Here is a 12,801-nt window from a genome sequence, read left to right as displayed (position 1 = left end):
TCTCCGCTTTGAAGTCGACTGTCATGCCCCACTCTGACGATGTGCGGAGGTCGGCCAGGATAGCAGCACGAGTTTAGTGTTTGTTTTGGAGCCGTGCTGGATCCGCCTCTCATCAAGTGCACTGGGTGGGCTGATTAGTTTAGATAGTATACCAGCCCAGTGCTCTGAGCGGATTATACTCATCATTGTGGTCTTGGAAGCTAGGAAGGAAGGTTGGCTGTCTGTTCCAGCTCAGGAAGATAAGTGTTATTTCAAGTTTGGTTGTTTTGTGTCATCAATCCCATCCAGGTTCTGTGCGAGCAGGCTGCTCCTATTTCCCCACTTCACCATCTCAGGGAATTCAGGGTTTTGTCAGCCCAGGCATGGGGACACCTCATACCTACCTTAAAAGTCTGTAGGTGGGCTGAGCAGTGCAGGGAAATAGGTCAGGGATTAGCTAGGAGGTGACCCTTCCCTTGTCTCTCGCCCAGAGCCTGGTTGGTGCGTTATCTGTTATTCTGAGTGCACGCCCGCTGTGACATCGACCCTGTGTGGGTCCCCGGTTTTGGTGACGCCCGACTTCAAAAGGGAGTTTATAGTGCAGACGGATGCCTCCGAGGTAGGTCTCGGTGCTGTACTGTCTCAAGATATTGATGGGGAGGAGCATCCCGTTGTCTTTCTCAGCCGGAAGCTCACCCCAGCCAAGACTAGGAACAGTATAGTGGAGAGAGAGTGCCTGGCCATCAAGGGGGCACTTGAGTCTCTCCGCTATTTATCTTTTGGGGAGAAGGTTCCGTCTGGTATCCGACCACTCACCTGTCAAGTGGATGAGCCAAGCCAAAGAGAGGAATGCTCAGGTCACCAGATGGTTCTGATCTTTGTAAAACTTAAAATTTTCCGTGGAACACAGGGCAGGCAGGTTACAGGGAAATGCGGATGCCCTGTCCCGCGTACACTGTCTGGCAAGTGTTCACCCCCTCAGGGTTGAACAAAGGGGGGAGGTATGTAAGAAGGAACAAGGAGCCGTCATTGACAGAAGATACATGTCACCAAGGTTCCTGGCCTCGGTGAGGTAAGAACCGGATTTTTCCCTGAAGTGTCAGTTTTGCAATTGCAGGCTGACACTTCAGCTGTTAGTATGGCTGTAAAGCTGATCCGGGCCGCTTCTTATCGGGAGCAGCCAAAGAGCAGGGTGGGTGGCTGTTCCCCACGGTTCCAGGCTGGGTTTTGGGCTGGGATATAAAAACCCAGCCAGCATGTTCAGCTGTGTGGATTATCCTCCATCTGACAGTGGAGCTCTGGCTGTCTCTGTGTTGGAACCTGAGAGTTTGGGCAGGGATTAAGGCATGCTACATTGTCTGCGGACAAAAGCACGTGGACTACTGCTTCATTCAAGGACTTATGTGCTGCAGCCTGGTGTGAACCAACACCAGACTCAAGGTGACTGTTTTTCCTTGAACTTGTTATTTTGTCACTTTACGTCTGTGTGAATAAAACACTGCACTGTTTAAGTTAAAGACGTTGTCATTGCCTCTGTACTGCGTCCGCAAGCCTGTCTACCTGAGCAAATCCCAAAAATATTAATAATATTTCAGTGCAATCAAAAAATAATAACATATATGACGATATAAAATTGGTGGCAATTAAAGAATAATCAATGATATGCAATCAAGAAGACAAAATAACCTATAGGGTATATATTTAATCAATAATCAAACTGGTTTCTTGGTAATAACTGACACAAAAGAAAACTTGATATTGACACTTCATTTCTCACAGTGAACAGATTTTCCTGTTTCAAAGTAAAGTTAGGTTTTCACCATGTTATATATAGAGATGTCCCGAATAGTTCGCCGGCGAATAGTTCCCGACGAACATAGCTCGCGTTCACCGAGGCGGGGGCGAACATATGCGATGTTTGGTCCACTCCCTATTTGTCATCATTGAGTAAACTTTGACCCTGTACCTCACAGTCAGCAGACACATTCCAGCCAATCAGCAGCAGACCCTCCCTCCCGGACCCTCCCACCTCCTGGACAGCATCCATTTTAGATTCATTCGGAAGCTGCGTTCTTAGTGAGAGGAGGGACAGTGTAGCTGCTGCTGATTTAATAGGGAAATAAAATAGGGATTTAATAGGGATTTAATAGGGAAATCGATAGCTAGGCTAGTGTATTCAGTGTCCACTACAGTCCTGAAGGACTCATCTGATCTCTGCTGTAAGGACAACACCCCAAAAAGCCCTTTTTTCCTGTGTAATCTAATTGCCTGCCAGCGTGTGCGTCAGGCTCACAGCGTATACTGTGCCCACTTGCCCAGTGCCACCACTCATATCTGGTGTCACAATAGCTTGCATTTAAAAAAAAAAAACTTTTTTGACTGTAATATAATAGCAGTCAGTTGCCTGCACGCGTGTGCGTTTCAGGGCCTGCCAGGGCACAGTGTCACACCAGTGCAACTCATATCTGGTGTAACAGAAGTGTACATTTAAAAAAAAAATACAATTTTGACTGTGAATAAATAGCAGTCAGTTTCCTTCACGCGTGTGCGTTTCAGGGCCTGCCAGGGCACAGTGTCACACCAGTGCAAATCATATCTGGTGTAACAGTAGTGTACATTTAAAAAATATATACAATTTTGACTGTAAAATGATATCAGTCAGTTTCCTTCACACGTGTGCGTTTCAGGGCCTGCCAGGGCAGTGTCACACCAGTGCAACTCATATCTGGTGTAACAGTAGTGTACATAAAAAAAAAAAATACAACTTTGACTGCGAAATAATAGCAGTCAGTTTCCTTCACGCATGTGCGCTTCAGGGCCTGCCAGGGCACAGTGTCACACCAGTGCAACTCATATCTGGTGTAACAGTAGTGTATATTTAAAAAAAAAAATACAATTTTGACTGTAATAGATTGAATAGCAGTTAGTTGTCTGCAAGCGTGTGTGTCAGGCCTACAGCGTCTACTCTGCCAGTGCACAGTGCCACTCATATCTGATGTCACAGTAGCTTGCACACATAGTACCACTAATCGGAAAACAAATGACAGGCAGAGGCTGGCCTCCCCGCAGGGGCCGTCGTGGTCGTGGTGCTGTGATTCCCTTTGGCCCTAGAATAATTCCCAGTGTTTAGAGGCCACGTACCCTGAACTCGAAAAGTTCTGAGGACATAGTTGACTAGCTAACACAGGACACCCAATCTTCTACAGCTTCCGCTCGGAACCTTGACGCACCATCCTCCTCCCGCTTAGCTTCGGGCACCTCTCAAGTTACCACTCGCCCCCCTGCCGCCACCACCAACACTAGCACCACAGCTGCTTCACTTGATCTGTCAGAGAAGTTATTTACACATCAGTTGGAAGAAATGAGTGACGCGCAACCATTATTGCCAGAGGATGTAGATAACAGGGATATGTCTCAGTCAGGCAGCATTACACACATGGACGTATGGTGTGATGATGATTATGTTGTACCCGCTGCTGCTTCCTTTGCTGAGTTGTCAGATACAAGTGAAGCGGTTGATGATGACGATGTGTCCGTGGATGTCACGTGGGTCCCCTCTAGAAGAGAAGAAGAACAGGGGGAAAGTTCAGATGGGGAGACAGAGAGGAGGAGGAGACGAGTTGGAAGCAGGGGGAGGTCGTCGCAAGGAGCTAGTGGCACAGTCAGACAGCATGCATCGGCACTCGGGGTCAGCCAGACAGCACGCCAATCAACGCATGCTGTTGCCACCACCTGAATGCCATCATTGCAGAGCTCAGCAGTGTGGCATTTTTTTTGTGTGTCTGCCTCTGACAACAGCGATGCTATTTGCAACCTGTGCCAAAAGAAACTGAGTCGTGGGAAGTCCAACACCCACCTAGGTACAACTGCTTTGCGAAGGCACATGATTGCACATCACAAACGCCTATGGGATCAACACATGAGTACAAGCAGCACACAAACTCAAAGCCGCCATCCTCCTCCTGGTCCAGCATCTTCAGCCACGTCAACCACTGCTGTCCTCCTTGCCCCCTCTCAACCATCCGCCACTCCGTCTCTCGCCTTGAGCAGTTCCTGCTCATCTGCCCACAGTCAGGTGACTGTCAAGGACATGTTTGAGCGTAAGAAGCCAATGTCACAAAGTCACCCCCTTGCCCGGCGTCTGACAGCTGGCTTGTCTGAACTCTGGTGGAGTCTGAGGCATGCCAAAAATTTGTAGCTATTGGGACACCGCAGTGTAAGGTACCCGGCCGAAATTTCTTTGCACAAAAGGCAATCCCCAACCTGTACTCGATTGTGCAAAAGGAAGTAATGGCATGTCTGGCACACAGTGTTGGGGCAAGGGTCCATCTGACCACTGATACCTGGTCTGCAAAGCACGGTCAGGGCAGGTGTATCACCTACACTGCGCATTGGGTAAACCTGCTGATGGCTGCCAAGCATGGAATGCATGGCTCTGCAGAGGAGTTGGTGACACCGCCACGACTTGCAGGCAGGCCTGCTGCCACCTCCTCTACTCCTCCTACTCCATCCTCTTCCATAACCTCCTCGGCTGAGTCCTCTTCTGCTGCTGCGTCTTGCTCCACATCAACGGCACCCCCCCCCCCCCCCCAGCTTCCCAGGAACTATTCCACATCCCGGATAAGGCAGTGTCACGCCGTCTTGGGGTTGACTTGCCTGAAAGCAGAGAGTCACACCGGACCAGCACTCCTGTCCGCCCTAAACGCACAGTTGGATCAGAGGCTGACTCCGCACCAACTGGAGATCGGCAAAGCGGTGTGTGACAACGGAAGCAATTTGTTGGCGGCATTGAATTTGGGCAAGTTGACACATGTGCCGTGCATGGCACATGTGTGTAATCTGATTGTACAGTGCTTTGTGCATAAGTACCCAGGCTTACAGGACGTCCTGAAGCAGGCCAGGAAAGTGTGTGGCCATTTCAGGCGTTCCTACACGGCCATGGCGCACTTTTCAGATATCCAGTGGCGAAACAACATGCCAGTGAGGCGCTTGATTTGCGACAGACCGACACGTTGGAATTCAACACTCCTAATGTTTGACCGCCTGCTCCAACAAGAAAAAGCCGTTAACGAGTATTTGTATGACCGGGGTGCTAGGACAGCCTCTGCGGAGCTGGGAATTTTTTTGCCACGTTACTGGACGCTCATGCGCGTGCGCAATGCCTGTAGGCTCATGCGTCCTTTTGAGGAGGTGACAGACCTAGTCAGTCACACCGAAGGCACCATCAGCGACTTCATACCATTTGTCTTCTTCCTGGAGCGTGCCATACGAAGAGTGCTGGATCAGGCCGTAGATGAGCGTGAAGAGGAAGAGTTGTGGTCACCATCACCACCAGAAACAGCCTTATCAGCATCGCTTGCTGGACCTGCGGCAACGCTGGAAGAGGATTGTGAGGAAGAAGAGTCAGAGGAGGAATGTGGCTTTGAGGAGGAGGAAGACCAACCACAACAGGCATCCCAGGGTGCTCGTTGTCACCTATCTGGTACCTGTGGTGTTGTATGTGGGTGGGGGGAAGAACATTCCTTCAGTGAAATCACTGAGGACGAGGACCGGGACATGAGTAGCTCGGCATCCAACCTTGTGCAAATGGGGTCTTTCATGCTGTCTTGCCTGTTGAGGGACCCTCGTATAAAAAGGCTGAAGGAGAGCGACCTGTACTGGGTGTCCACACTACTAGACCCCCGGTATAAGCAGAAAGTGCCTGAAATGTTACCGAATTACCTGAATGCCGGATGACTTGCGTGACTTATCCGCCACCAACTAAGGTTCAAGCCGCAATGTTTTAGGGCACTTTCTGCCTGGGAAACAAACATCAATTTTTCTGGCCGCTGCTACAGCGGCTGCAACAATACCTAATTTTTCAGGCATGTGTACATGCCTAATTTTTCTGGCCTCTGGTGCTGCACTGTGGCATAAAAAAACAAACAAAAAAAAAGGCGACCACCTCTATGAGTGTGTTGGCAATGGCAATGTTGGCACACCCCAGATGATAAGGTCGTTGCTTCATTGTGAACAGACCAAAAGCGGTCGGCTGGATAATTTTGCATAGAAAAAACATTAATTTTCTTTGTGATCATCTAAGGTGATCATTAAAGCCTACTAGGCCAACAATGGGCCCACACTGCAGAATCATTGTTTTCTGGGTCACTTAACTGTCACTGAACTACCTCAGCACGACCATAGGCTTTAAAAATAAACCATTGCCTGCAATCTCCCAAACGTGCGCACGAGCACAGTCATAACTACACCAAGATTGACGCATAGAGGTATAAAATTTATGTCATGAGTGTGTCAACTATTGACAACTCTTTGCGGTTGTCTAAAATCTATTCCATACACGTCCCCTGATAGGGGACGTAACAGGGATTAAACTGATAGGAATAGTACTACTTAACACATCACTCATATCTGGTGGCACATTAGATTGCAAGCGCAGTGCCCCAAATTGGAAGTAGGAGGACCAACCAAGCATCTTTTTCCATCTCCCGATTCCTAAAATCGATGCCATATACATGTCCCCTGATAGGGGATGTAACAGGGATTAAACTGATAAGAATAGAACTACTTAACACACCACTCCTATCTGGTGGCACATTAGATTGCACGCGCAGTGCCCCAAATTTGAAGTAGGAGGACCGACCAAGCATCTTTTTCCATCTCCCGGTTCCTAAAATCGATGCCATATACACGTCCCCTGATAGGGGACGTAACAGGGATTAAACTGATAGGAATAGTACTGCTTAACACACCTTATAATAATAATAATAATAATAATACTAGTGGACATAACAGGGATTAAACTGATAGGAATAGTACTACTTAACACACCTTATAATAACGCAGAAAGAGGAGTCTGAAGAAGAGGAGTCAGAGGAGGAAGGTGGCTTTGAGGAGGTGGAAGACCAAACACAGCAGGCGTCCCAGGGGGCTTGTTGTCACCTTTCGGGGACCCTTGGTGTTGTACGTGGCTGGGTGGAGGAAGAGACCTTCAATGACATCAGTGAGGACAAGGAACGGGACATGGCTAGCTTGGTATCCAACCTTGTGCAAATGGGGAGTTTGCGGTTGTGCAAATGGACTGTTTGCGGTTGTTTGCGGTGCGTTAAATGGGGAGTTTGGTCTGTCACTGTGAAGCGGGCGTAACCCTTACACTACCTGATCGATACAACATCATACCTGATGTTTTAAAGCACGTTATTCCAAACAATTTAGGAATGTTAGGTGATTTATGCCCTTTATGGATTAAAACCAGACTCTGCGTCAACTATCTAATTTTCAATAGGAGTTTTGCCATGGATCCCCCTCCGGCATGCTACAGTCCAGGTGTTAGTCCCCTTGAAACAACTTTTCCATCACTATTGTGGCCAGAAAGAGTCCCTGTGGGTTTTAAAATTCACCTGCCTATTGAAGTCTATGGCGGTTCGCCCGGTTCGCCCGTTCGCGAACATTTGAGGAAATTCGCATTTGCCAACGGAAAATTTTATGTTCGCGACATCTCTAGTTATATAATATATATCCATTCAATTAGACCATCTGACTAGAACTACAATCAGTTCTCTGGAGATCACACAATTGTGTGTTTATATATATATATATATATATATATATATATATATACTGTATATATATATATATCTCAATTGTATATATTAATCTCCCTAGATTGAAAAGATACCATTGATGCTGCAGGTACAATTATCTCTAATCAATCTAGTTCCTACAATGAACAATATGGTCTATTTAAATAAATATATATATATATATGGGTATATGGGAATCAGTTGCCTAAAATACAGTCAAAAATGTATACTATACCAGAGAATCTGTCTGGAAGAAATCATCATCAAAGTTCAAATTCAAGGTTCAAGGTTGTGGCTTTCCTGGATTGATCTAATGGATGGATCGATCTGATGTGACCCTCCGATCTCATGTGATGTGATGATCCCCCTTGCTGGCTCCTACCAACTTTTATCCCCCCCCCCCCCCCCCCCAGAAGGGGCTTGACCTGAATTCTCACGTGACCACTGACATCATCTGTATATATTTTTTTTCAATACTGTTTCCTACTTTGTACACTTGTAAGTATTGGAAGTTTGTCTGTTTTCTGTCTTTATCTTTTTCTATCTATCTATCTATCTATCTATCTATCTATCTATCTGGATGCAGCTGGCACTGGGGGGTCTGCTGGCACTGGGGGTTCTGCTTGCACTGAGGAGGGGATGCTATTTCTGGGGGTGGCTGCTGGCACTGGGGGGGTGCTGCTGGCACTGGCGGGTCTGCTTGTACTTGGGGGTGCTGCTGGCACTGGGGGTGGCTGCTGGCTCTAGGGGTGGCTGCTGGTACTGGGGGGTTGGCTGGCACTGGGGGACTGCAGGCACTGGGGGGTGGCTGCTGGCAATTGGGGGGCTGCAGGCACTGAGGGGGCTGCTGGCACTTGGGGTGGCTGCTGGCTCTTGGGGTGGCTGCTGGCACTGGGGGGGGGTTCTGCAGGCACTGGGGGGTCTGCTGGCACTGGGGGGTCTGCTGGCACTCGGGGGGGCTGATGGCACTTTGGGGGGGCTGATGGCACTTTGGGGGCTGATGACACTTGGAGGAATAGTATTTTTTTTTTATTAGCTTCGTCCAAAACTTAAATTCAATTTGAAAGAGAAAGTTCTGTGGTGGGCAAGTAACAATTTATCGACTTTAAAGTAAGTTCTTAAAAAATTGCTGCTATCTCTGTAAACAGTGCTCTAAACATGTTCTTATAACGTTATCTGCATTCTGTCTGGTATTATGTAGCGTACAGATGTCTTGACCTCAACAAATTGATTGGAGACACCCACCCAGAAGGCGCCATCGTATCCAGAGACCGGAGACAGAGGAGCGTTTGGCTCCCCTGTTTTGGCTAGCCCCCTACAGTCAAAGAGACAACTGTTCTCTCCATCTGAGTGTGAGGGGCTCTCTGAGACAGAGTAGCATTTGGCTCCCCTGTTTTGGCCAGCCCCCTACAGTCAGAGGGACAACTGTTCTCTCCGTCTTAGTGTAAGGGGCTGTCTGAGACCAAGGAGAATTTGGCTCCCCTGTTTTGGCCAGCACCCAATGGTATAAGGTATAGTATAGAACATGGATGCTCTATTTAAAGGACAATTCTTTACTTTCCTTTGTTTTTTTCTACAGAACTGCCAGCAGCACTTGGGAGCCTGAACAACCTCCTGAGGCGGAACCGGAACGGATCGCCACTGCCAGCCCTCCTGTCCCTCATGCATCGGCTCAGTACAATCCAATCCCTCCGCTCAACAGAGGCTTTTAGGTTTCCGGCTAAATATGAGAGCCCTGGTGAGCAGGCAGAGATCCAGTAGGCCAAGTCGAAATGATTATGTGGACCTTGTAGAGGTAGTTTCCGACGCTCTAGAAAGTTTTGACGAACATCAGAAGGTATTTAGTGCTGACTTGATTCGCCGCTGGGAGGGGGCAGAGTCGACGATTCAAGGCAGCCCTAACTACCATTATGGGCTAAGCATAATCAATTTGATGGACTCAATGACGCCCGAGCAGTTGCATGAGTTTAAGATCATGCTAGAGAAAGGGTCATGGGAAATTATGCACCGCCCCCAACCCCCACCCCCATCCCACACCTATCCCCCACTCCACACCTACCCCCATCCCACACCAGTGCAGATTACTGCCAACCTTACCATTCCCACCCCCCCAAGCATGTGTTCCCTTCTGTCTCATATTCTACTTCTCCTCTGCACTATTTTCCTTCCACTTCATTCCAAACTGCCTCCACCTCTACACATACTCAAGTCCCCTCCTCCTCAAAGCCTTCCATTGTCCACACCCCACAATTTCGCCCTGTATCCTTTCCTGTGTCCCATAGTTTTATCTCAGACAATCGACAGGACAGGGGGACTACCATTGCCAGCCCCCGACCACCTCCCCTCCAAATTTTGCCAATATATTTATGTGAAAAAAAATTAAATATATATATATATACACTCACCTAAAGAATTATTAGGAATACCTGTTCTATTTCTCATTAATGCAATTATCTAGTCAACTAATCAGATGGCAGTTGCTTCAATGCATTTAGGGGTGTGGTCCTGCTCAAGACAATCTCCTGAACTCCAAACTGAATGTCAGAATGGGAAAGAAAGGTGATTTAAGCAATTTTGAGTGTGGCATGGTTGTTGGTGCCAGACGGGCCTCTCTGAGTATTTCACAATCTGCTCAGTTACTGGGATTTTCACGCACAACCATTTCTAGGGTTTACAAAGAATGGTGTGAAAAGGGAAAAACATCCAGTATGCGGCAGTCCTGTGGGCAAAAATGCCTTGTGGATGCTAGGGGTCAGAGGAGAATGGGCCGACTGATTCAAGCTGATAGAAGAGCAACGTTGACTGAAATAACCACTCGTTACAACCGAGGTATGCAGCAAAGCATTTGTGAAGCCACAACACACACAACCTTGAGGCGGATGGGCTACAACAGCAGAATACCCCACCGGGTACCACTCATCTCCACTACAAATAGGAAAAAAAGGCTACAATTTGCACGAGCTCACCAAAATTGGACTGTTGAAGACTGGAAAAATGTTGCCTGGTCTGATGAGTCTCGATTTCTGTTGAGACATTCAAATGGTAGAGTCCGAATTTGGCGTAAACAGAATGAGAACATGTATCCATCCTCTGATGGCTACTTCCAGCAGGATAATGCACCATGTCACAAAGCTCGAATCATTTCAAATTGGTTTCTTGAACATGACAATGAGTTCACTGTACTAAAATGGCCCCCACAGTCACCAGATCTCAACCCAATAGAGCATCTTTGGGATGTGGTGGAACGGGAGCTTCGTGCCCTGGATGTGCATCCTTCAAATCTCCATCAACTGCAAGATGCTATCCTATCAATATGGGCCAACATTTCTAAAGAATGCTATCAGCACCTTGTTGAATCAATGCCACGTAGAATTAAGGCAGTTCTGAAGGCAAAAGGGGGTCCAACACCGTATTAGTATGGTGTTCCTAATAATTCTTTAGGTGAGTGTATATATATATATATATATATATATAAAATGTTATTTTATTTTTTTGTTAATTTTATTTCCTGAAAGAAATAAAAAAAATTATAGTTTACTTCACTGTGTCTGTGTTTTTATTGTCCTGTACAGGGGAACAGTAACCTTGGGCACTCCAGCTGCAGTGAAATTAAAACTTGCGTTTATTATAATGCCCTTGGTAGTTTTTTTTTTTCAAAACAACCTTAGTGCCAAAGGTGGCTGAACCAAAACATGACCATCAATAATGAGCTATCTTTTGGCTCTTTATTGATCGTATACCCTCTGATTGGCACATGAACAAGCAAATGCTTGTTCATTGTTCAATCTTGTGCCCTTTCATATGAGCCCTTGTGGGAGTCACGGTCCATCAGCATCATCATGAATTAACAAATTGTAATTTTACAGTTTGATAAATGATTTCCTGATGGCGCTCTGACATAACTAGCGTGATTACCACAATCATCCTTCCTTATAAGGAATATAGCATGAGACAATTATTGTTTAAACCAAGTTTTATGTTGAACATTTTTATTCATTTTTATAGCATTTTTTTAAATTAATTTTCTCAAAAGAAACTTGCCCTGTTTAGCTGAGTTGCATTGGGGATGCTTTTGGGGGTGCTTTTTCTCATCAGGGAGACCATAATCATTAAGCTCCCTATATCCCTTGCTCTCTTTAATCTTCTAGGACATATTTCTTCTCTGGTATTTGCGTGAAAAGAGACCTTGATATAGACCAGAATTAAATTTTTGGAAAAAATTTCTTAAATCAGAGATGGAAAATCTTTAATACCACCTCTCTCATAGGGTCACACCATTGACAATATGTGATAAGTCATAGTGCATCTCTTGCACAATGGTCTCTGCACAGGTCACAAAGCATGGCTGAAACACTCTCCAATAGAACTCTATGAAAAAATATAGGTGTTATATTCCTTGTAAAAGTATGTTGACTGTGATAATTCCTCGTAGATTAATTGTTTTCCTATGATATTTATCCTTTGCAGTTCAATAAAGGAAAAACCATAAAACACAGCAATTGAAAATATCTTATTAATATTATAACAGTAAAAGAGGAAAATAAATATTAAATATGTAAAATTCTGAATAGTAATCAATGCTGGAAAAACATGTTTTCCTTGTTAGGAATCTTTCTATGACACATTGCACAAACCTATAAACATTTGGCAGTCATTGTAAATTGAAAAGGCCTTGCCTTTTGTGTCAATTAAAACACCAGGGTAGGATACTGACCTAACAATGTAAATTACAGTTTCAGAACTTGCTAACAGAACTTATAATAAATTAAAGGGGTTGGACACTTTCTGGTTACTGTTAATCAATGTGTTTGTGAGATGATTATATGGCACTTATTAATATAGCCTTTGTTGAAATTCTGTGGTTCATAAGGTATGCCCCCTTGCTTGCCAAGTCTTTTGTGCTGTCCACATAGAGGTCCTGCCCATAAAATGGCTGCAGGATCATGTAATCAGGAAAATTACCTCCATGTGATCTCAAATACAGCATTCACTTTTGGGAGTTTAGTGCAGGTGCAGTGTGTTAGAATGGAGAAGACATGACCAAATGACATTCCATCAGTAGCCATCTTATGGACAGGACCTTTTTGTGGATAGCTTAGAAGATTTGCCAAGCAAGGGGGCATGACTTATGAAATATTGCAAACGGACCAGAATATCAAAAAAGGTTAAAGGGAATCTGTTACCATCGCTATGTTCACTAAAGTACCTTATTTCCAGCAGTCTTCTTTTAACTTTATTTTGT

Source organism: Bufo bufo, chromosome 6 (assembly GCF_905171765.1).
Source record: "Bufo bufo chromosome 6, aBufBuf1.1, whole genome shotgun sequence".
Taxonomy (NCBI): domain Eukaryota; kingdom Metazoa; phylum Chordata; class Amphibia; order Anura; family Bufonidae; genus Bufo; species Bufo bufo.
Note: the sequence above shows the minus strand (reverse complement) of the source record.